At 47.8% G+C, this 24767-nt stretch overlaps 1 long non-coding RNA gene across 1 annotated transcript; it reads left to right on the forward strand.

Moving 5' to 3' along the window:
• Positions 1–1527: 1527 nt before the first annotated feature.
• Positions 1528–24731, forward strand: LOC122934853. Its single transcript, XR_006388710.1, has 3 exons — positions 1528–1573; positions 23832–23976; positions 24671–24731. It is a non-coding gene; the product is annotated as an uncharacterized LOC122934853 (long non-coding RNA).
• The last annotated feature ends 36 nt before the right edge of the window (positions 24732–24767 follow it).

The following is a 24767-nucleotide window of genomic DNA, read 5'->3' on the forward strand; positions in this document are numbered from 1 at the left end:
TCCTCATGGAGGATGGTAAGGAACTGCCACTGGAGGAGCGGTCTGTGTGAGAGAGGGGGAACCATGGGGAGCGGTCTGTGTGAGAGAGGGGGAACCATGGGGAGCGGTCTGTGTGAGAGAGGGGCAACCATGGGGAGCGGTCTGTGTGAGAGAGGGGGAACCATGGGGAGCGGTCTGTGTGAGAGAGGGGGAACCATGGGGAGCGGTCTGTGTGAGAGAGGGGAACCATGGGGAGCAGTCTGTGTGAGAGAGGGGGAACCATGGGGAGCGGTCTGTGTGAGAGAGAGGTAACCATGGGGAGCGGTCTGTGTGAGAGAGGGGGAACCATGGGGAGCGGTCTGTGTGAGAGAGAGGTAACCATGGGGAGCGGTCTGTGTGAGAGAGGGGGAACCATGGGGAGCGGTCTGTGTGAGAGAGGGGGAACCATAGGGAGCGGTCTGTGTGAGAGAGGAGGAACCATGGGGAGCGGTCTGTGTGAGAGAGGGGGAACCATAGGGAGCGGTCTGTGTGAGAGAGGGGCAACCATGGGGAGCGGTCTGTGTGAGAGAGGGGGGACCATGGGGAGCGGTCTGTGTGAGAGAGGGGGAACCATGGGGAGCGGTCTGTGTGAGAGAGGGGGAACCATGGGGAGCGGTCTGTGTGAGAGAGGGGAACCATGGGGAGCTGTCTGTGTGAGAGAGGGGGAACCATGGGGAGAGGTCTGTGTGAGAGAGGGGGAACCATGGGGAGCGGTCTGTGTGAGAGAGGGGGAACCATGGGGAGCGGTCTGTGTGAGAGAGGGGGAACCATGGGGAGCGGTCTGTGTGAGAGAGGGGAACCATGGGGAGCAGTCTGTGTGAGAGAGGGGAACCATGGGGAGCGGTCTGTGTGAGAGAGGGGGAACCATGGGGAGCGGTCTGTGTGACAGGGGGAACCATGGGGAGCGGTCTGTGTGAGAGAGGAGGAACCATGGGGAGCGGTCTGTGTGAGAGAGGGGGAACCATAGGGAGCGGTCTGTGTGAGAGAGGGGGAACCATGGGGAGCAGTTTTCCCTATTTCCTTCCAGTCTCTGCTGTATATTGGAGGAGACTACACTAACTTATCTGTAGATCTTATTTCCTAGTGACTACAGGATCGATCCAAGGGACCTTGTGACGTTACAGGGTCACATGACATGCTGAAGTCACATGGGTGTGAAGCAGCTGTGGGATGTAGCAGAAGGGTCATATCTCCATCCCATGTGCTGTGGTAAGACATCAGAAGGTCTTCAATTTTAATGCCGTCTCCGTGGAGCCAAAAATCTTTTCACCTGAAGTCACGTGAGACTTTGGTGAATTAATTCGGTTTTCATTTATGACTATTTAAAAACATATGAAATTAGTAATCTGAAGCTCGATACGCTTAACCCTCGTCTCTACCAAGCATGGTGTTTAGACATTACCCTACAGGACCTTTGATGATGTCATGGTCATGTGATCAGTCACATGAGGGGAAGAGTAAAGCAGTGGAGGTCTTTCACTGTGCAGCACTTCCTGTCATGTGACCAGTGTGACGTCACCGCAGGTCCTGCAGCCCCAGGAGGTGAGATCTGCAGGTCAGTTATTGGTCTTGGTTCTGGGTTTATTAGAATGGAGCGGTTCTATAGGTGATATATAGCAGGTCCAGCCAGCAGGGGGCAGCACCGGCCATAGAGAGTCTCTGCTCACAGGAGGGGAGTTCTCCTCAGACATGTCTGCTCTCCCCCTGGAATATTAGGAGACCCCCAGACCCCTGTAAGAGGGGCTGTTCTCCTGGATTAGAGGGGTCTTCCATCACACAATGTTCTGTGATGTCACTAGGATATGAAGTCAGTGTGTGATCGGTGGGGACAACCTCTTCTAGATGAAGGGGCTGCAGCGCTGTGTCCTCTCCTCACTGTCCCTGCACAGCGGAGGCCGGAGCTCTAATGAGCAGGGACTGTGGAGGGGATTCAGCAGTAAAGCAGCTCTGCAGCCCCTTCATTCTCAGGATTAGTGGGGTCCTGATAGAGACGAGCCCCCACCTACCGCACACTGATGACCAGTCCTAGCGATAGAACCTCACGTTATGTGACGGGAATAGCCCTTTAATGCTGGTGATATTGGGGGTTCAGTGATGGCCGCAGGGATTGGGGTTTGCACAGTTGGGGGTAAATAATTGCACACACATGTGATAGTAACAAACCTGCAGCTGTGCGAGCAGCAGGACAAACCCCGGATCCATCACTGGCCCCGGAGCAGAACACCAGCGATTAGAGGAAAGAGGCGACTGACAGGACGGGGACAGGGCTTCTCTTTATCTCCTTCCTGACCTGCGCTGATGATGGACATATTGGTGGATCTGGTGGCTGCTGTCGATGCTCTTGTGAGATCAGCAGGAGTCCGTCTGTATTCGGCTTATTTCACACGAGCGATACGGATTGTGTCAGGAGCTGAGAAAACGGATGGTTTTACACACAAGGTCAATCAGTGTTGTCTGTGGTTGTATCACCGTGACCGCAGCGACCAACGTGTAACACATAAGGGCTCGTCTCCTCAGTTCTGCTCTGTCTGGATGAGTTGTTCGGAGCGTCAGTTGCGCTCGGTTTGTGTCGGTTTCATCAGGTTTCAGTTATTTCTTTCCCAGGAAATGTAATGGAAACATGGCTGACAACAGCGAGGTCTATTAACCCTTTCTACCCCGGGCCATTTTTTGCAAATCCGACATGTGTCACTTTATGTGGTGATAACTTTGGAACACTTTTACTTTTCCAGCCGTTCTGAGACTGTCTTCTTGTGACACATTGTACTTCACGACTAAATTTGAGTCAATATTTTTCTTTTATACATAAAAAATCCCAAATTTACAAAAAAAATAGAAAAATTCACAATTTTCTAAAATAGAATTTCTCTACTTTTATGACCGATAGTAACGCCTCATAAAGTAGTCATCAGTCATCATTCCCCATATGTCTGCTTTATGTTGGCATCATTTTGTTAATGTCATTTTATTTTTTTAGGACGTTAGAAGTTTAGAAGCCATTTTTCAAATTTTCAACAAAATTTCCAAAACCATTTTTTAAAGAGGACCTTTCACTCGTATACAAACTAAGCGGAGCGGCGCCCAGACATACTAGTAAGTGCAGGGGGATCCCTGGGCGCCGCTCTGCCCACAGATAGAGTTAGTTTTTAGTTTGTATACGAGTGAAAGGTCCTCTTTAACCCTAAGTTCACACCTTAGCGTTTTACAGCGCGTTCAAACGTGCTGTAAAACGCTCAACACATGAAAACCAATGCTTCCCTATGGAAATGGTTCTCACCTGGGCGCTTTACAGCACGTACGACCGCGCTGTAAAACGCCCGACGCATAATCAAGTTCTTGAGCTTCTTTGGGGCGTTTTGACGTGCGTTTGTGGCCATAGGACACTGCAGTCAATCACACAAATGCGCGTCAAACGCGTGTTTACTATTACAAAAAACGTGCATAAAAACGCGCGACTAAAACGCACGTTTGAGAAACGCTCAGGTGTGAAAGCAGGGTAAGCACCAAGTTATAAAATGTTTTTAAGAGGCTTACATAATGGAAACTTCCCATAAATTACCCCATTTTAGAAACTACCCCCCTCAAATTATTCAAAACTGATGTTACAAACTTTGTTAACCCTTTAGGTGTTCCACAAGATTTAAATAAAAATGGAGTCAATATTTTAAAATTTCATTTTTTATGCATATTTTTCATATTATAATTTTTTTTTTATAACACAGCAATGGTCAACAGCAAACTAAAGCTAAATCTGCATTACGCTGATTCTGCAGTTTACAGAAATACCCCATATGTGGTAGTAAACTGCTGTCAGGGCACGTGGCAGTGATCAGAAGAAAAGTGAGCGCCATATGGATTTTGGAGGCAGATTTTGCTAGAATGGTTTTTGGGCGCCATTTTGTTTTTGAAGAGACCCTGACGTACCCCTACAGTGGAAACCCTAAAAAAAATACCCCATTTTTGAAACTACACCCTTCAAAGAATATATTAAGGGGGGTACTGAGCACTTTGATCCCCTAAGCTTTTTACGGAATTTGAAAACACTTGGCTATGAAAATGAAAAGTTTCATTTCTTCCCCAAAAATGTTGCTTTAGTCCCAAATTTTTCATTTTAACAAGGGGTAACAGGAGAAAAAGCACCCCATAATTTGTTACCCATTTTCTCCTGAATACGGCAACACCCCATATGTGGTGGTAAACTGCTGTGGGGGCACATGACAGGACTCGGAAAGGAAGGAGCGCCATATGGTTTTTGCAGCACAGATTTTGATGGATTGGTTTGTGGGCGCCATTGGTTTTTATTTTTTGAGTGATTGTCCTATGTGGGGGCTCATTTTTGGGGAGATGAGGTGGCGTATTCATTGGTACCATTTTAGGGTACATAAGACTTTTTGATCGCTCAGTATTACACTTTTTGTGAGGCAAGGTGAAAAAAAAAGGCGAGTACAATAAAGGAATTCAAGAGGGGCCTGGATGTATTTCTGGAGTGTAATAATATTACAGGCTATAGCTACTAGAGATGGGTTGTTGATCCAGGGAGTTATTCTGATGCCTGATTGGAGTCGGGAAGGAATTTTTTTATTCCCCTAAAGTTGAGAAAATTGGCTTCTACCTCACAGGGGTTTTTTTTTTGCCTTCCTCTGGATCAATATGCAGGATGACAGGCCGAACTGGATGGACAAATGTCTTTTTTCGGCCTTATGTACTATGTTACTAGTAAAAAAAATAATCTTTACAGTATTTTGCCATTTTTTGACTGCACTATTTTTTTTTATTTTTCTGCCGATCGTTTTAGGTAGGGGCTCATTTTTGTAGGATGAGATGGTGGTTTGATTGGTACCATTTTGGGCTTAATACGCCTTTTTGATCACTTGGAATTACACTTTTTGTGAGGAAAGGTGACCAAATATGTAGTTTTTTTTTGTTTTGTTTTTTTTGTTTACTGCATTCACCTGCAATACTTTTATAGAGCCGGTCAATATGGATGCGGCAATACCTAATATATATATATATATATATATATACTTTTTTTCTATTTTTTGTTTTATTACTTACCGTATTTTTTTGCCCCATGAGAAGCATTTTTTCCCCCAAAAAGTGGGGGGGAAATGTCCCTGCGTCTTATGGGGCAAATACTAATGAGCGCTTCCATTATGTAAGCGGTCATTAGTACCGGAGGACCAGGAAGCAGTGAAGGCTGTGTACTCACCTCTTCCTGGTCCTCGGTAGTGTTGATCACGAATACTCGAATTGCAAATTTTTATTGCGAATATCAGCACTTGGAAAATTCGCGAATATTTAGAATATAGGGATATATATTCGTAATTTCGAATATTCAAGAAAGTTTTTTTTAAACAGTACACATGATCCCTCCCTGCTTCTAGCTTGTGGGTCAATGAGAAGGCTGCAGTATGTTTGACTTCAGGAGTACTGTTGATTGCAAATTTTCGTACTGTGAATTTACGCAATCAAGAAAATAATGACTAAGATAACGAATTCACGAATATATGGCGAATATTCGTCCAAATATTAGTGAAATATCACAAATTAGAATATTGCCCCTGCCGCTCATGACTAGTCCTCAGCTGTCGGCGGTGCAGTGGCTGCGCACAGCGAGAGGGCGCTCTGTGACCTTACACTGTGCGCATCAGATCACAGCACAGCTGACAGCAGGATCAAGAGGATCGCGCTGTGGGTGACAAGTGGCGGCGCCCAGAGCAGGAGAGGTAAGAGGTTTTTTTTTAAGTTCTCTGTGGCATGGGGGCTCATATGTGGGCTGATGAGAGGTATGGGGGCTCATATGGGGGCTACTAAGAGGCATTGGGGCTCATATGGGGTCTGATATGAGGCAATGGGGGCTGATAAGATGCATGGGGCTCTTATCTGAGGTCTGATTGGGGGTCATTCACATTGGGGGTCTGATCTGAGATCTTATTGGGGTCTTATTAACATTAAGGGTCTGATAGGGGCTGTGAGCTGAGGTCTGATTAACATTGGGGGTCTGACTGCTGTTCTGACCTAAAGTCGAATGAAATATATTTTTTTCTTTTTGTTTTCCTCTAAAACCCTAAAACCTAGGTGCGTCTTATGGGCCGGTGCGTCTCATTGGGCGAAAAATACGGTAATTATGGAAAAAGAACGCTTTTATTTATTTTTTACTTGAAACTTTTATTTTTTCCCCCTATAACTTTTGGGGGTCTGATCCCCTGTACAATGCATTACAATACTTCTGTATTGTAATGCATTGGCTGTAAGTGTATTACACACTGTAATACACTTACAGCTACCTACCTGTGAGATACAGGGGTCTGGATCTCCCAGGCTTACATTGAAGGCAGCCCCGATGCCTGTGGAACGCATCGGGCTGCCTTCGGGTCCCCGTCACAGCAGCACGGGGACCCGATAGGGAAAGAGAGGGAGCTCCCTCCCTCCACACACCCCGCACATGATGCTGTTAGCCCTGACCGCGGCATAGTGAGGGTTAATGAGCCGGCATCAGTGTTTTCACCTATGCTGTCGCATAGCGCACGGGTCCGGCTAATGTGAACAGCCATTCTCCTGCAGCTGATTGAGCTGGCGCAGCTCCTGCACCGGCCCGATCAGCGCGCCGCTACGGCGCTGGTCGGGAAGGGGTTAATGATTGATAAAAACGGAAGGTGCTCTGCTTGTAACGGTCTTCTGATGATATAATGCCAGGATTTCTGTTTTTAGGTCAACTTCCATTTCAAAACATTGCATTAAAAATGAAAATGTTGTGTGTACCCCAGATTGGTACCCATAATACCATCAACCCGCCCCCAAAAACACTCCCCCCCCCCCCCCCCCTCCTACTGCTCTGTTTATGGAAGAATACCGGGGACCCAGGTAAGATCTACTTTCCTGACAGCAACAGCGACAGCCCTTATCCTGGGACACCCCTGAGGATTTTGGGAAAGAGGTAGCGGGAGACCCCACCTTACTAAAGTACCTGGAAAAATCTGTAACTGATCAAGGGGGACTGGAGGGGGAGCAGTATGAATGTAAAGGTAGCAGATTGTATAGGCTAACTAATTCTAGGATAAATGCCTCATCGCCCAAGCGGAAATGTCAGCTAGTCGCCCCCCAAAAGTGTAGACAGGAGCTGTTGAGAATTGGGCACGCCATCCTCTTAGTTGGGCATTTGGGCATCCGGTGGACGTCATACCGGGTGACCCAACATTTTTTCTGGCCAGGAATCTCCAATGATGTCCAACAGTATTGTCAAACTTGTGAAGTATGCCAACGGGTGGGCAAGAGAGGTGACCACCTAAAAATGTATATAGATTTGGTAATATAGATAATCGTCTATCAACGTTATCAATTAGTGTTAAGCGTATAGAGAAGAAATAGCGTGCTCATAAAAATTATACCTTTTATTATAAATTAACGGGTAAATGGAGCAGAAAACTGCTCAAATGGTGACCATGACCTAACAGAAGATTGGTTAAGTCTTTTGACTCCTACTGTGGTTATGATACCACAAGAAATCAAATAAAATACTTTATAGGAATAAACCTATAGCCATACAGGTAATTAGGTATTTATATCCACGGACAGGTAATAGGGGGTATTTAAAGAGAGCGGAGTAACTCTCCCTGGGTGTCCCTAAAAATCTAGGCCCTAAGCCCAGGGATATCCCCAGATGGTAGAGATACCCTAGTCAACCTATAATAACCCTACTTAGATGGTGAATAATGATGAATACATATAAACCCCACGCGTTTCACCTGCGCCTGGAAGATCATCAGGGGGTGGTAGACAAACCCTAATTTGTAGGGCAAAAAAAGGATACACAAGATAAATAAAGAAATGATACTTAGCTCCTGTATACAGTCAGTGGGAAGTATATGATGATGATACTGAGTCCTGTCAGTTGATAGATAGCCTGTAAAATTATTAACTGACATAGAAATCAAGATATTGCAGAAAGGCCTTTCCTTTGTACCAACCACAACCTTCAATAAATTTACATGGATTAAGGACCTTAATCTGTTCTGCAGGAGACTGAAGTGGCACAAGTTCTATCAAAATAGCAATAGACAAACATGTATGGACTTGGGCATTAATCCTGAAGACTTCCCAGATCTCCAGATTTTGATGGACCTCTGGGAAGAGGGATTAAGAGAACCGGGGGATGGCCCCTTTACTGATTTGCACCCAATTAGTACCAAGTTGCCCCCACCGATGAATTCTGAATACATTGACATTTTTCTGCGACTGGTGAGTACTGACCTGGAACAGTAAAATGTCAGGTAGAGCAGAGAGTACAATCTTTCTCGAGGTGAATTTACAAGCCTCAGACAACTTGAATGTGATAACTCCATCATTATTAAACCATCCGATAAAGGAGGCAATTTGGTATTATTGGACCATGTAAAATATCAGAGAATATGCTTGGATCTATTGAAGGACTCAAATAGTTATTGTGTTTTGTCTGGTGGTCCCTCTGCAAATTTTCTTTCTCAACTGAAAATGATTCTTCAACTGGGCCTTGAACAAAAGGTTATCAATAGTTTATTTTTATTTATTATCAAAAGTCTGAATACCAGTTTCTGTTTCCTACAAATCCTCAATTGGCAACTTTCTATAGTCTCCCGAAAGTCCATAAAGGGCTAAATCCCTTAAAGGGTCGCCCAATCGTGTCAGGGTTAGACTCACTTACTCATCACTGTGGAATCTATCTCGACAAAGTACTCAGAGAAGAGATACCATGGGTCCCTGTCGATTGTGTGGCCCCCTCCCAATGCTCCTTATTTAGATCTAGGGGTTCCCTCACTTGCCTCCAGTATAGCAGCTCGAAGGGCGAGAATCCCGTTGATTCCTGCGGTACCTCCCTATAAGCAAAGAAGAGGTGAGGCAGGAACCGTTCCCAGTCTCTGTAAGTGGCCATGAACATCTTCAGCATTTGATTGAGTTACATTCAATTGCTCACAGAGACAGTCTGGGGGTGATACGGGGAGCTCATCAGGGGTTATATCCCACAGATCTTCATAGCTGATCTGTTACAGACGCTGTAAATTGGGTACCCTGGTCAGATAGAATTTCTCGTGGAAATCCTACTCTTAAGAATACCTTGACCAGGGCATTTCCTACTGTTTCAGCCTCAATATTGGGCACCGCTACCGCTTTGGGGTACCTATTGGCGTAATCCACTATGGTCAGGATGTAACGTTTACCGGAGTGGCTAGGTTGAGCCAGGGGCCCTATTACATCCACCGCTACCCGACTAAAGGGTTCTTCAATTATGGGCATGGGGATCATTTTGGCTCTAGGGTGGTCAGCGTATAGAGAAGAAATAGCGTGCTCAGAAAAATGATACCTTTATTATAAATTAACGGGTAAATGGAGCAGAAAACTGCCGGTGGTACCGTATGTGCTGGAATTGAGGGACCGAATGGAGGCATTTACACAGATGGTACATAAGAACCTTCAGGCAGCGTGAGCGGGTATGGTATGACCGGAAGGCCCCACACCGTAGTTTTCAACTGAACAGGGTTATGGTACTAAAACCGGTCCAGCATGACAAACTACAGGCTGCCTGGCAGGGTCCTTGCCAGATTATTGGGAAGATATGTGACGCTACATACACTGTCGCCAGCTGTGAGAACGAGGATGTGAAGCGCACATTTCACATCAACATGCTCAAGGAGTACAAAGGGAGAGAGGAAGAAGTGGAGGCCGTATGTGCCCCAGCATCTGAGGATACGGATAACTTACCATTACCTGATCTGCAAGGGAGTGACCAGAGTGAAAGGGCCATAGAGTTGGTACACTTGGGGGAACGGCTGGCACCACAGGAGCGGACACAGGTCGATCACCCTTCTGAAAGCCAAACAGGCCACATTCTCTCAGGAGCCCGGATACACTAGACTAGTGACCCACAGCGTAGAGACCCCAGGCCAGGCTCCGTTGAGGCAAACCCCCTACCGCATCCCCGAGGCGGTCCGGGAAGTAATGCGTAAGGAAATTAAGGAGATGCTCCGTTTGAGAGTCATTGAGCATTCGGAATGCCCTTGGGCTTCTCCGGTGATACTAGTGCAAAAGCGGGACGGTACGACCGGCTTTTTTGTAGATTAATAGAGACTAAATAATAAGACTGTTACAGACGCCTACCTAATTCCCAGGGTATACGAAGTGCTGGACCGCATCGCTAGGGGGAAGTATTCGACTACTATGGACTTATGCACGGGCTACTGGCAAATTCTCCTAGTCGAGGATGCTGTTCCGAAATCCGCCTTCGTCACCCTGTTCGGCCTGTATCAATTTAGGGTCATGCTGTTCGGGATGAAGAATGCCCCAGCTACATTCCAAAGAATGGTAGATCATCTCCTAGATCAGCTCCAGGACTTTGCGTGTGCCTACATGGATGACATAGCCATTTTTAGCGATTCATGGGAAGCCCACTTAGTCCACATAGGGGCCGTATTGGACAGGATCAGAGCAGCTGGTTTGACTTTGAAACCCGAGAAGTGTCACATTGGTATGGCGGAAGTTCAATATCTGGGACACAGGGTAGGTTATTGAAGACAACGACCGGAGCTTGCTAAAATTGAGACTATTGCCAATTGGCCCACTCCCCGTACCAAGACACAAGTTATGGCTTTTTTAGGGACAGCCGGTTACTATAGATGCTTTGTCCCTGACTATAGCGCCCTGGCTAAAACCTTGTCAGACCTGACAAAGGAAAACTCACCCCGACAGGTCCTGTGGTTGCCGGAGTGTGAGACAGCTTTCCAAACCCTGAAGCAAGCTCTTGTAAATACACCTGTTCTCGCCGCCCCTGATCCTAATAAACGTTTTATCGTTCACACAGATGCTTCCATGTTTGGACTGGGGGCAGTGTTAAGCCAGGTCAGCACCCAGTAGCCTATCTGAGCCGGAAACGATTGCCCAGGGAGGTCAGTTATGCAGCTATCGAACACGAGTGCCTAGCTCTCGTCTGGCACTGAAAAAGATGACACCTTATCTCTATGGCCATGCATTCACCCTCATCACCGACCACAATTCCCTAGTCTGGCTCAACCGGGTTGCAGGGGATAACGCTAGTCTTTTCAGGTGGAGTCTAGCCCTACAACCATACAACTTCACTATACACTGCCAGCCTGGCAAGTTGAACTGGAATGCGGATGGCCTGTCTAGGCAAACAGAGTTGGCAGCTTAAATATCTCAGGGGCTACCCGGACAGTCCCAAGTTGATCCAAAAAGGGTCCATCAGATCATTAAGGGGTTAATCAGAACCCCCAGGTTATTTCCCCCATAGATGACTATTTACAGCGCTGGTAACGCTAGTGTATCTGTAGTTATATAATACAGGTGTGTAGACCGCTATAGTGTAAGGATCTATATACCTGTGTGTCCATAGACATTTAAAGGGGCTGATTGTATTACTAAACATTAACCTCTTAGGGACATAGGTACAGGTACGCCCTGAAGCCCTGGTACTTAAGTACCTGTACGCCCTGTGTATTTTCGATCACCGCCGCGCAGCGGGCGGCGATCAGAACCCCGTGCCTGCTCAAATCATTGAGCAGGCACTTGGGGCAAATGCGCCGGGGGGTCCGGTAACCCCCCCCCCCCCATGTATGCGATCGCAGAAAACCGCAGGTCAATTCAGACCTGCGGTTTTCTGCGTTTCCGGGTTATTCTGAAGACCCGATAACCCGGAACAGGATGGTGATGGTGGGGTGATTTCACCCCACCAATCACCATCCAGCGATCCTGAGTGGTGATGGTGACATCACCACTCAGGATCGCTTCTGATTGGTCTGTGGGCGGTCCGGCGGGATATTCAAAAGAGGCGGGCGCTCCTCTCCTCCTCCTTTTGTGTTCCGGAGCCGAGGAGAGAGGAGCTGCCTGCACGTGTGTCCACCATTGCTGCCAGCACCCCGATCTGTGCCCCCAGGACCCGATCTGTGCCACCAGCACCCCCCATCAGGTACATAGGGACAGCATAGGGAAAGTTTGGGTTAGGCAGGGAAAAAAAGGGAAAGTTAGTTTTTTGCATCACTCTAAGTTAGGGTGTCTGGGGTCCACAGCACAGCTGTGTGACCCTAGACCCCCCCAGGGGTGCTGCCGCTTGCCCCCCAGCTCCACACTTTTTTGGGGTGCATTTTTTATTTTTTGTGTGTACGCTGACTGTGGCCGGCACTTTCAGTTAGTTTTAGGGTTAAGTCCACAAACACCCATGCCCCCACACACACGCACACCAAATAAAGATTTCCACGCACGCACATATACACGCAGACACACACTCCCCTATGGCCCCGCCGGATGTTCTCGGCCGAGGAGGCATACGCCCAGCTTGCCTCCGACTCCGAGAGTCCCAGTGAGGATGAGGATGACCCCACTTTCCTGTTGTCATCCGCGTCCTCCTCATCATCTAGCGATGATGATGAGCCCCCAAGGTGGCGGAGACGCCACCAGGCGGAGCAAGGAGATCGCCATGTTAGGGACCCTGTGGCCCACACTAGTACGAGCAGCACTGGGGCTCGTACTGGTTTCCCGGCCCACCAGTTAAATCCACCGAAGCACCCTGCCGGTGAACTTGTCTGGTGTAGCCCAGAGCGATACGAGCCCGTGATTCCTGATTTTGTAGGCCAATCAGGAATCTAGATTTCCATAGTGGGCTACACTGAATATGACTTTTTTTTTGTCATTTTTTCAGTGACCCACTGGTAAATCTAATGGTGGAGCAGACGAATCTGTACGCCCAACAGTTCGTTGCTCAACACCCGGGCTCCTTTTTGGCCAGGCCCGGTGGCTGGACGCCGGTCAGTGCAGCTGAAATGAGGACATTTTGGGGCCTCGTGCTGCATATGGGCCTGGTCAAGAAACCCAGTGTCAGGCTGTACTGGAGTGGGGACGTCCTATACCAGACCCCACTTTACAGTGCGGCCATGACACGCTCCCGGTTTGAGGCCATCCGGAAATGTCTGCATTATTCCGATAATGCAGCATGTCTCCCCCGAGGTGATCCTGCCCATGATCGTCTGTATAAGATACGGCCGGTCATCGATCACTTTGGGGCCAAATTCATGGAGGCCTATGTACCTGGAAGGGAGGTCGCGGTTGATGAGTCTCTCATTGTGTTCAAGGGGAGACTCATTTTCCGCCAGTATGTGCCCTCCATGTGGGCGAGGTATGGCGTGAAGCTATACAAAATTTGTGAGAGTACCTCAGGGTACACTTACAAATTTTGTGTATACGAGGGGCGAGATTCCCGGATTCAACCCCCAGAATGTCCCCCCACTCTGGGTGTTACCGGGAAACTTGTGTGGGACCTTATGTACCCACTGCTGGATAAGGGTTACCACCTGTACGTGGATAACTTTTATACCAGTATCTCCTTGTTCCAGTCCCTTGTCGCCAGATCCACGTCCGCTTGTGGGACCGTGCGGAAAAATCAACGCAGCCTCCCTGCCCATCCCCTCCAGGTACCTATCCCCAGGGGTGGATGCCCTTACCACTGGAAACCTGTTGCTGGTCAGGTATAAGGACAAGAGGGATGTCCTTATGCTGTCCACAATTCATGGTAACAGCACCACCCCAGTCCCTGTGCGAGGTACCGCGGCAACAGTCCTCAAGCCCGATTGTATCGTCGACTACAATCGGTATATGGGAGGAGTTGATCTCTCGGATCAAGTCCTCAAGCCATATAACGCCATGCGCAAAACCCGGGCATGGTACAAAAAAGTTGCGGTCTACTTGGTACAGGTTGCCATGTACAACTCTTTTGTACTATCCCGAAGCGCTGGCAGCACAGGGACATTCCTCCAGTTCTATGAGGCAGTCCTCAAGGCCCTGATTTTTTCGGACCGGGAAAGAGCAGGCCGGAGTACCTCGGGAACTGTAGGCGCCCGGATCGTCCCTGGCCAACACTTTCCAGGTGTGGTCCCCCATACTGGAAAGAAGGGACGAACCCCAAAAAAGTGCAGAGTGTGTCGCAGGAGGGGGATACGGAAGGACACCACTACTCAGTGCGACGCGTTCCCCGATCATCTGGGCCTCTGCATTGACGGTTGCTGCAGGGAGTATCACACTTCCATGGAGTACTAATTTTGTATCCCAATTTAGCACTGACATCGGATAAAAAAAAAACTGGTTCTCAGACTTGAGACATCCAAAAAAACTAAAATAATTTATTAAAAGTAGACATATTAGGTATCCCGCGTCGGTAATAATCTCCTCTATAAAACTACCCCATGACCTAACCCCCCAGATTAACACGGTCCAGAAATTTTTTATTTTTTTTTGTCACCTTACATAATAAAAAGTTTAATAGCAAGCGATCGAAAAGTCATATAGCCCCCAAAATAGTGCCAATAAAACCGTCATCTCATCCCGCAAAAAATTAGCCCCCACATAAGATAATCGAATAAAAAAAAATGACACTTAGACTTTAGAGATACAAAAATTTTTTGGGGTATCAAAAAGGATAATATAGTCAAAAACCTAACTAATTGTAAAATAAGTATACTTATTAGGTATCGCCACGTCCGTAAGAATCTCCTCTATAAAAATACCCCATGACCCAACCCCCCAGATTAACACGGTTAAAAAAAAAAAAAAAAGGTGCCAAAACCGCTATTTTGGCACTTTTCCATTTCAATCCATTTTTCCCGGTAACAAAACAGGGTTATTACCCTGATACTGCAGTTTACAGAAACGCCACATTTGTGGTCGTAAACTGCTGTATCAGTAAAAGGCAGGCCGCAAAAGGAAAGGACCGACATGGTTTCTGGAAGGCCTATTTTGATGGCCTTTTTTATTGACATCATGTCCCTTTTGAAGCCCCCCTGATGCCCCCCTAGAGTAAAAACTCCCTAAAAGTGACCCCATCTAAGAAACTACACCCCTCAAGGTATTCAAAACTGATTATACAAACTTTATTAACCCTTTAGGTGTTCCTAAACAGTTTATGGCAAATGGAGATGTAATTTCAGATATTCTATTTTTGGTAACCTTGCCTCACAAAAATGTAGTATGGAGCAACCAAAAATCATATTTACCCTAAAAATAGTCCCCCAAAAAATTCCACCTTATCCCGTGGTTTCCAAAATGGGATCACTTTTAGGGAGTTTCTACTCCAGGGGTGCATCAGGGGGATTGAAACAGGACACGGTGTAAATAAACCGGTCCATAAAAATCAGTCCTCCAAAAACCAAATGGCGCACCTTTCGCTCTACGCCCCGCTGTGTGGCTGTACAGTAGTTTACGGCCGCATATTGGGTGTTTCTGTAAACGGCAGAGTCAGGGCAATAAAGATACAGTCTTGTTTGGCTGTTAACCCTTGCTTTGTTAGTGGAAAAAATGGGTTAAAATGGAAAATTAGGCAAAAAAATGAAATTCTCAAATTTCATCCCCATTTGCCAATAACTCTTGTGCAACACCTAAAGGGTTAACAACGTATGTAAAATCAGTTTTGAATACCTTGAGGGGTGTAGTTTCTTAGATGGGGTAATTTTTGGGTGGTTTCTATTATGTAAGCCTCGCAAAGTGACTTCAGACCTGAACTGGTCCCTAAAAATTGAGTTTTTGTAAATTTCTGAAAAATTTCAAGATTTGCTTCTAAACTTCTAAGCCTTGTAAAATCCCCCCCCAAAAAAAATATCATTCCCAAAATAATTTAAACAAGAAGTAGACATATGGGGAATGTAAAGTCATCAAAAATTTTGGGGGTATTACAGAATTAGAGAAACTGAAACTTTGAAATTGGCAAATTTTTCAAAATTTTGGGTAAATTAGGTAATATTTTGTGCAAATTGTTTTTTTTTTACCAGTTTCATGAAGTACAATATGTGACGAAAAAACTATCTCAGAATAGCCTGGATAAGTCAAAGCGTTTTAAAGTTATCAGCACTTAAAGTGACACTGGTCAGATTTGCAAAAAATGGCCATGTCCTTAAGGTGAAATAAGGCTGTGTCCCTAAGGGGTTAACCCCTTCAGCAACCTGCAATTTTCAATTTTTGTTTGTTTACTACCAGCCTTTCCGGAGACACTATTTTTTTATTTTTTTATTTCCCTTCATATGACTAACTTTTGAAAAGCCCAAGGAGGGAGTATATCCGCTCCAGTTTTTTTACACTAAGCCACGCGAATCCACATGATGGGCAGACTGGCATCAGGCACAGATAGGTAGGTCAGCACCGAAGAACGTAGACAGAGGTTTCCTCTGGGTCCCAACACTTTTCCTCAATAATATTGGTTCATCCGGGGACAATGAGGGACATAAATCAAAATAGAAACACATCAAATTACACATGTAAGTAAGTAGATTACATTCTAAAGCTCAATTCCAACACCAGAAATGTCCAAGCCAGAACTGACCAGCAGATCTCCATATTATTGTAGAAAGATAAATCCACATATGCTTCCTTTTTAGTGTAGTGAGGTTAAAAGAATAACAAATCAGAAGATCAGCAGATTATATCAGTTATATTCTCCGTAGGTCCAGGTTATAATCTACAAATAAGAAAACATAAAATAACATAGTAAAACAGTCTGCCTTTAATTTAATCAAACGGAGAAATGCCCATAGCCTGTGTGCCAGATTAATCTACAATGCGACCCTGACCTACAAGTCACTGACTGTGCTCTCTTAGACTGCCAAAAAATAAGCCCATAAACACCAATCTGCTACCTGTTGCAGCTAGGAATAACTCACACGGACACTTCTTGGTTGGGTGGGAATCGGTCACAGCTTTATTAACTTTTTTTTTCCACCAAAACTTTTGTATATCAAACAACCCGTAAATAACTTGGAGTCTCAAGAAGCATTATGCCCCACAGAATCCCTCTGTGGCAAGTCCGCCTTCTTCTCCATCCTTTTAACACACCGACCTCCACTGAGGAGCCCGTGTACTCCTACACGGTGCTCCGACCCCCACCCAACAAGAACAAAGCCTGCTCAACTCCATCTTGCAACCCTGACAGGAAAATGTCCAGCCCCATCTCATTTAGATGGACCCCGTCCTGTCGCATAAGGCGCACATTGTCCTCTTCCAGCTGCCTATGTCTCACTACCACCCCCGCGCGTGATCGAACGAAGCGGGAGATCAAGGCGTTGACTGTGCGCCTGGCCCCTTCTATGGCGTTGGAATCCCTGGCACCTTGCCACGTGACCCTGGGGATAATCTCAGACCAGACTAACACTACTTCATAAGAACGACGGCAGCCGTTCCAAATCAGCCCTAATTAAAGTAATTAACTACGCAATCTGTAACAGGCAGAGGTCGTTGCCTCTGGCATGAAGAAACACAACAACAGGGGAATGAACCACTCTACTAATTTCAACCGCAGCAGGCAGGACCTGAGACCAGCGTAAGCCCTGAACACCACGCCACATGACTTGGATGTTCCGAAAACCGAGGCATGAGGCCGCCCCGCCGGTATTCCGCTCTCTGTCCCGCCCAGAAGATGTAAGAATGGCCGATGAAACAAACGGTGGGTTGAACCGCGCCTGAAAGAAAATTAAATCAATAAATGGGGACGAACGTAAGACGCAAAACAGGCAGATCTCCATCTGCCGATCCGTTGCACCTCGGACTCCGGCAGGCCTGCCCGAGCCACCTCCGTGGCAGCCCCGATCCATAATGAGTGCGTACCAAACTCAGACACAGGGAGGCCCAGTGAGCGACGGAACTCAAACTGAAAACGGGTGAGCGGACTATCGTTGGCATGGAGAAGGAGAGGGGCACCTTGGGCTCGGGTTAACAATAACTGAGAAACCGCTGCATGAGGGCAGACTGGGCCGTCCACTTTACGTAGAAGTAGCCATGCGCCGCGCGAGAAAACATCAGTTTTGGAGCGCCGAATGAAGACTCGGAGCGGCGAGTCACTAAGAAACACTTCGCCTGCGCCTAGGCCGCCTGGACAGGCCCGAGAAGTTGACACCAATTCCCCTATCCTAAGTGCGGCAAAAAAGGCCGAGCAAAAAGCAGGCCTAAACAGCACAACTTCATAGGATGAGGGACAGACAGAGGGAAGGACCTCGCAGAGACGCGTTAATAATGAATAGGAGACTGGGCGCCTACATTCATACCGGACATGCTCCTTGAGCCAGCCTCTAATGGCCTGGCAGATTAAGAAATGCTAAGTCACATCTGGCCAGCCGCGCAACTTAAGGTGAAAAGCGACTCCCCCTAGCCGCCGCTGCGCCATCACTGAAGTAACCCCTTGCTCGCACAAGCCCAATAGATATGAAATGGTCACCTCCAAGCAAGCAGCCGGTAAATCCCCATCCGCAGTAGCCACTGCCACCGCCCACCATTCTGCCCACGCCTTACCATGTCCGGACCAAGTAGCTGGCGTCACCGAAGCCTGTACCATAGCCATCAACCGCTGATTGGCAATTCCCAGAGGTGCTGTGGGCAGAGAATGCCCTCTCGGATCGCTCCCGGCAACAGCTCCCTGAATTCCTGCCAACGAAAGCGAGAGAGCATCAGCCATGGAGTTCTGAACACCCGGTACATGGCGAGCCCGGAACCAGATGTTGAATTCTAAACAATGGAGGACCAAATGGCGCAATAATTACAGTACCGGAGGAGATAAAGAGGTCAATTTATTAATGCAATAAACTACCGCCATGTTCTCAGACCAAAAACATAAGCGTCTGTTCTGGACTTTGGGACCCCATAGATTAATGGCTACGATGATGGGAAACAACTCAAGGAGGGTTATATTGGAGCACAAGCCAGCATTGTGCCATTGTTCCGGCCACGGAGAGGCACACCATTCACAGCCAAATACGACTCCGAAACCGGTGAAACCCGCCGCAACCGTAAACAATGACTACTCCGCAGTGGTGACCTCCAGGGCTTGGTAGCAAGTGTGGCCATTGTACTGGGCCAAAAAATTGCGCCAGACTTTTAATTCCAGTTTCAAGTGCTTGGTTAACCGTATGTGATGGTCAGGTTTTTTAATACCGCATGTAGATAACGACAAACGCCGAGAGAAGACATGGGCCATAGGCATGATGCGGCACGCAAAAACCAGGAGGTCCCAGCAATGACTGCATTTGCCGGAGGGTAACAGATTTAACGGCGAAAAAGCCCCAAATCATTCCTGACAGTTTGTCTAATTTGTCCGCAGGGAGGCGAAAAATCATCAAGGAAGTGTCGATTTCGATACCCAAAATTGTAATAGACATGGCAGGACCTACCGTCTTGTCTTCTGACAGGGGAACACCGAAACAGGAAATGAAAAAACAAAAGGTATTGAGGAGGAATTGGCATCCAGCGGAACTACCGGGAGACAAATAAGAAATCATCCAAGTAGTGGATAAACGCCTGGGAGCGAGTCTCAAAATGGATGACCCATTCAAAGAAGGTGCTAAACAATTCAAAATAATGACATGAAATGGAGCAACCCATTGGCAAACAAGTGTCATAATAATAACAGCCGTCTACCATGAAACCCAGGAGGTGGTAGCAATCAGGGTGAACTGGTTTATTTACAGATGCCTATGCAGGCGTTGAACCTATCTTGTCCTAGGTGAAAATTTAATACTTCACTTTTATTATTATTTGGGTTAAAATACGTGCTTTATACCTTTTATTTAATTTTACTTAATGAACCAAATAATAGAAAAAGATGAAAAATATAGTAAACACTGCACTGCGTGGTCAAATGATGCTCAGTAAGTCAGGAGGGAGAGCACGTGCACTATCTCTCACCCCTGTCACTTATAGGCAGTTAGCTGCCTTCATGTCGCTTGCAGTGACACCTTCATCTAGGCTAAGTTGTGGGAGCTGAACTCACTCTTCCCACTTCTAATACAGCACATGGATAATACCATATGTTAGCTGACCTCTGTCTATCCCTTTGGTGGTGCACACTGCGTACATAACATTCACGGTTTGAATACCGTATCACACTGCTAAACTACTCTAGCTTTGATAAGTAGGCCGGCCGAACTACTGCTAACTAACTGACAGTGGAGTGGATCGCTGATTTAAAAGCTAAATCTGCCCCCAACATGTTTCACCACATAACTGGCTTTATCAGGTGAACTGGGAGCAATCGAAAAGCAGCTTCAATGTCCGATTTGGCCAATAAAGCGTTTTTTCCCGCTTGTCTAACTAGTGACACAGCCCTATCAAACGACACATGGGACACTGAGGCCTCTTCCTTAGGGATACGGTCATTCACGGACGCCCCTTTTGGGATAGACAAATGGTGAATCAATCGAAAGGAGCCTGGCTCCTTTTTTGGGACGAGGCCAAGGGGGGGGGGGGGATGCGAATGTTCTTGAATGGAGGGGCAACAAACGGGCCCATTATTCTGCCTAACGCCAATTCCTTCTCAATTTTTTGAGAGCATTCATGTTTATACTTACAGAGGGCGAAAAATTTGCAATGACCCTCGTTGTACAACCAACAGGCTCCAGGTCTACGCACGGCCACCGCCCCCTGCCCAGTTACTGAGGAGGCAGCGGCCGAAGGGGAAAAGGGCTGAGATTTTGGCACCAACATGAGACTAAGCCATAGGTCAGCCGCCTTTACCCCCCAACCAATCTCCGCAGTCAGAGCCAGGCGGCAGCGGAACTCCTCATCGTAACGCCACCATGCGGAACCACCGTGTGACTTAAAAGCGCTAAAAATGGAGTCCATTTAGACGAAGAGCTCCGCCGCACGCTCCGGGTGCCGCTGAACCATAGTATAACCTAACACTGCAAATGCCTGTATCCAGTTGCCTATAGTGTGAGCTACCTTAGGTCTCCTGTCCACAAACCTCTCAGCATTAGGACGACGCTCCTTGTCAACCGTGTGCTGATCCACGGAAATTAATGACCAAATGTCAACATAATGATTAGCCCAAATTTTATTCTTTGTATCCTCGTGTAGATGAGCTCCTATCGGTGACAGCCCACAAAACAATAATTCTTTATGATCTCCTGCCCAGGGCTTAATGGGTGGAGAAGGCATGAGAGGTGCTTGCGGGACAGAATTTGTGTCTAACTGGGCTAATAAAACTTTAAGAGCGGGCACTAACCCTTTCGCTACTGTGTCAGTACCCCATGCTCCAGTAAAATTGAACTCACCAGTTGACGCATTCGGCAGTGGGGGAGCCACTGAAGCTGTCTGAGGAGGCGCCGTTAGAACCGCGCTGGTTGCATCAACCCCACGGGACGACCTGCTGGACCGCCGTCTGCGTTCGCGCCTACTACGGGTTCTTGGCCTGCCAGAGCTGGATCCACAGGAGCTCAGATCCGAGGATGAAGGTGACCGCCACCTAGCCGACCTCGAGCGTGTAGAACGGCGACTCAGTCTGTAGGCTCTGGAACCATGGCGGGAACGTCTGGAGCGATGAGAAACCGACCTGCGCCGGTGAAGACCTATGTCCTGTGAGAACAAAAAACTGTTCAGGTGTCACATCCGTGAACCACCCGACACACGTGAATTACTGGTGAAGGATAATGCTGAGAACAACACCAATTAGCAGCCTGACGCGTTTCTCTGATGTGTTTCAGTTCATCAGGGGCCTACACAGAATGATGTCAGCACCAGTATCATTGACTCACCCTCAGGTGGGGGCGGGTCACGATATACTATACAGTAATTAATAACAACAACTGTTATGATATATATCAGGCTTCATAGCCTCCCATTGTATGGCAGTATGACATCAGCCGCAATTACATCTGGGGGTTTAAGCAAGAAGAGATTACTTATCTATTAGGAGCGACCAGTCAGTGGACCTGTTCCACGATACAGACTGGCTCCTGTTCCTCACCAGCCTGTCAGCTGGATCCCGCGTGTGGCAGTACCGCTGACAACGCCGGCACAGCTGCACTATTTAAAGCCGCCCGCGTCGTCATAGCTCCGCCCATCCACCGATCACATGACCCATCACGTGACCTCAACGTCATGGTCACGTGGGGCGTCATGTGATTGCAGGTCCTGCGACCACACTACAAACCGGGATGGACTAATGGGGAGGCTGTCAAGGTAAAGGGGCATGCTCAGAATGCTCAAGCCACACCCGCCTATCCCCTATACTTGGATCTCGATTGGCTGATATGACTAATTAGTCCTCTTGAGACCAGGGCGGATAATAGTGTGTGGGCATGCACTAAAGGGATAGCGCTTCCTGACACCTTATGAATGAGTAAAACTTCGTATTCATTAGCAGAGGGACGCCGCTATAACTCACACAATAGAGGGCGCGGCATTACCCAGAGTATTTATGGCCAGTGGAGATCAGAAAGGCTAAGACCATATTAGTTCACTGAGTCCCCTATCTTTTATACAGGGGTAACTTAGAAGCATTCATGCGTCATGAGACATGTCACGTAAGTGAATCTCTGTGCTTTACACTGGCAATACAACCCGGATTACACCGGGACAGGTCGCTGCGCAGGAGGCGTGGGGTTATCTCAGATAAAGCAGCCAAATGAGAGCTGCTCATTTAGTCCTCGTGGTTGGACAGTTTTTAATTCGAAGATCCACCAGGTCTCTCTTTGTAGAATCTTTTGGTCCCAATCACCTCCCCTGATTGGGGGTAGGACAACTTCAATGCCCATAAATCAAACTTGTGAGTAGTCCCCGCCATGGACAGATGTCACGTGGCGTGCCAGGGGGGTATCCCTTTCTTGGCGTAAATCCCCCAGATGTTCTCTTATCCTCCTGTGCAGCTCCCGCTTTGTCTTGCCAATGTATTCGAGGCCACACACACATTGCGCTCGGTATATCACCCCTCTTGTGCGGCAATTTACACATTTTTTGATATTATACACTTTTTTTGTCACATAACCGGTAAAGTTACGCCCCTGCTTCATGTAGGGGCATGCAACACATCCGCTACAGTGATAGAATCCATGTGGTGCTCTCAGCCACGTAGTTGGCGTAGGTGGCAACGCCCGAGTAGTGGCTGTGTACCACATGATCCCTTATGTTGCGCCCCCTGCGATATGTTACTTGAGCATTAGGGGTCACCATTTTAGCAATGTCAGGGTCATGACATTGCTAAATGAGAGGGACTGCTTGCCTGCGGCTCACTTGTGAGAGCCTCCTCTGCTGAGGAGTGCTCGCTAGGTTTATTCCCCATAACTTGAGGGGACAGGGGGCTATACAGCGGCGCAGGAGGAAGGGAGCAGCGTGCCACAGCAGGGATCGGTGGCCACAGGCTGCGCTGGGTAAGAGAGACTGGAGCAGGGGGCATAGTCTGCGGACGTGCGGCCGTAAGCGCTGAGGCTTGGCCAACCCGCGCGCCAGAAGGAGCTCTTCCCCGACTCTGAAATTGGCTCCTGGAGCGAGGTAAGGGGGAATGATAGGGACTGAGACGATTGGGTGGGCGGATAGTACGTGCGGGCCGCCTGCCACCCTCGCGCTCATGATGCTGAACAGGGGGGGGAGGGGGGCAGGGGACTGCTGGGGGACATCGGGCGCCTGTAATCCCGCCAGCAGGCGAGATAGTAAGGCCGGCCCTTCATTTTGTAAGTGTGCCGTGAGCAACCAAAAACTCCTGCACTGTGGCCATACCTGCAGGATCACACGCTGCCTGGCTGCCGTAGAGAAGAGGACGGGCCCTCCCCTTTCACATTCCTATAAACCCCACAGCTCCAACCATTACTACACCCAATCAGAGCTGAGGGGGGGGGGGGGATCAGGAGGGTGTGTATCCCTTACCACTGTTCTTTTGCCACTCCTGCCATAAAACACCCCTGCGGGCTATACCACCTAGCTGCCTGTGGGTTGAAACTATTAACCCCTTAACGCCTGACCCTCTCTGCAGTCCATGCCGCCTTCATATATCCCTCGGCGCCTGCTAACCTGCACTTACTTGTTTCCCTCAGGTTTCTTACGTTCAGGACTCTCTTCTTTTGAAAGACAATGGTCCTTTCTATCAATGACCCACCAAGGATGGAGAAGGACAGAAACCACATGGCTGAAAAGATATTAGACCTCACCCTGGAGATCATCTCCTTGATAACTGGAGAGGTGAGAGTCTCACATGACATTACTCTTATGTCTAGTCATGGGTTTTGCTCTGGTAGACAGGCTAGCGGATGCAGTATAGAGGCAATCGCAAAGTCTTTAACTTAAACAGTTCAGTGTTTATTCACACATAAGGAAACACAAGATGACCGTTCACAGTCTTGGTGTTTGTTCACACCATGCAATGTCCATAGAACAAAATCTTCACCTGGTTAGCAGTCTTTCCCCCAGCCGTCCACAGCAGGCTTTAGGTGCCTGTTTTCCAGCAAGCAGCTTCCAATCCTTTAGCACACCAATTCACAGATCCCAAAACAGAGTCTCCACAGCTTCTCTGTCAGATGGAGGATAAACACACCCAGCTGAGACTGCTGGCTGGGTTTATATAGGCCAATAAAGACCCAGCCTGGAGCGTGGGGAGAAGCCACCCACCCAACACTTTGGCTACTCCCAATAATAGCCGGCCCGGATCGGCTTTACAGCTATTCTTTCAAATAATAGTGTCAATCAACACTAGCTGCCGCTGACACTTAAAACTACCGGCTTCTTACCTCACCGAGGCCAGGAACCTCGGTGACGCATACCTTCTGTCAATGATGGCCCCTTGCTCCTTCCTTCACTAGTAATAAAACAGGGAAATGTCTGGAAAGGTGAAGGATTCTTAGAATCTCTGTAGTGATCGGCGTCTCCCCATACACAGGATTACACAGCAGTGAAGAAGTCGTCTGGTGAGTGTGTGACACCCCGTGTGTCAGGAGGACGGAGCAGGACCCAGAGCCCCATCACCGAGCCTCCAC

This window comes from Bufo gargarizans, chromosome 4 (assembly GCF_014858855.1).
Source record: "Bufo gargarizans isolate SCDJY-AF-19 chromosome 4, ASM1485885v1, whole genome shotgun sequence".
In the NCBI taxonomy this organism is placed as follows: Eukaryota; Metazoa; Chordata; class Amphibia; order Anura; family Bufonidae; genus Bufo; species Bufo gargarizans.